The sequence below is a fragment of the Amphimedon queenslandica genome, unplaced genomic scaffold (assembly GCF_000090795.2).
Source record: "Amphimedon queenslandica unplaced genomic scaffold, v1.1 AMPQUscaffold_9886, whole genome shotgun sequence".
Classification (NCBI taxonomy): domain Eukaryota; kingdom Metazoa; phylum Porifera; class Demospongiae; order Haplosclerida; family Niphatidae; genus Amphimedon; species Amphimedon queenslandica.
Window position 1 is genome coordinate 3,175 of NW_003549843.1, and position 1,371 is coordinate 4,545.

The 1,371-nt window shown below is 32.1% G+C and overlaps 1 long non-coding RNA gene across 1 annotated transcript; it reads right to left on the reverse strand.

Annotated features, from left to right (window-relative positions):
* Positions 1-60: 60 nt before the first annotated feature.
* On the reverse strand, positions 61-433 carry LOC109590537 (uncharacterized). Its single transcript, XR_002189370.1, has 3 exons — positions 346-433; positions 203-295; positions 61-148 (listed from the first exon to the last, which is right to left on the reverse strand). It is a non-coding gene; the product is annotated as an uncharacterized LOC109590537 (long non-coding RNA).
* Positions 434-1,371: the final 938 nt, after the last annotated feature.

Below are 1,371 nucleotides of genomic sequence, written 5' to 3' on the forward strand. Positions count from 1 at the left end.
CTGCTAGTGCTACCATCATCAGGAGTTAATCTGATACTGTATACAAAGAATCCTTTAGTTTCTTCTAGTGTCACTATATCCCATGATAACACTATTGTATCTCCTATTCTCATTGCTTGTACATTAGAAAGTGATACTGTAACACTACCTATACATAAAATGACATATACATTCATTCATTAGCATTATCATTATATTTTACTGTCGGTTTTGGTGAATACAATAGCAGTTTCTGATTTTCTCTCACCAACTTGATTGGCTGCTACAACTGATACATAATAAGGTACTCCTGGTTCTGGTAGAATGGTAATAAATAATAATAATAATTTTTACTCTTATGCTTACTCAATCCACCATAAACTAATGTGTATAATGCTTTATTAATCATAAATGAAGAATATCTTTCACTAGTAATTGCATCAGTAGCTATTCTAATAATAAATTTTGTGATTTCTCCATTAGGATGAGATGGTGGACTCCATGTTATATTGATAGTAGTTTCATTAAGAACTGGTACAGTATAAGCTACTGTTAAACTATTAATGACAACTGGAGACACTACCAGATGAGGTGAACTAGGAACTGTGTATTGTATTTTAATAAATGTATCATAATAATATACTTACTGTCTGGTAGTGTTCTTCCTCCAGTAGTAGCCACTGGTCCAGCTCCAATGATTGTACTAGCACTAACACTAGCAGTGTAATTCTGATATGGACTGAAACCAAAAACTAATTGTGTGACTGTAGTTTGATTGACAGATACAAGTATTGTATAGTTACGTACTGTCAGTGTATTTAAGTTAACAACAACTAGAGTATATTCAATTATTATTCCATTAGGAGTAGCTGGCTTAGTCCACGTAAAAATGACTGCTGTTTTATTAGGTATTGTAGTGAAATTTTGAGGAGTATCACTTGGTCCTATAGTAGAATAGAATCTAAATTCTAATGCAAATAATTTTATGACTGTTTGATGAATAATGTATGCATGTACATGATAATGTAATGTACATTAATGCACATGAACAATAATATACACATAACTTACTATCTTGTGCTGTTTCAAATGTACACTGGGTAGAGGGTCCTTCTCCTACTACATTAATAAATGACAGCTCACAAGTGTAACCAGTAAAAGGCATAACATCAGTAATAGTGAACATTGTGTTTGTTGAAGATTGTGTTGGGCTCAATCCATTGACTGATACACCATTAGTATTTATACATGTTAAATTATAACCAACTGGTGCTCCATTTTGATCTATTAGTGCTGGTCCAGTCCAAGTAATTGTAATGGAAAGAGGTAGAAAAGTAGTATTAATACAATTCATTGGATGACGTGCTGGTACTATAAATATAATATAAAATT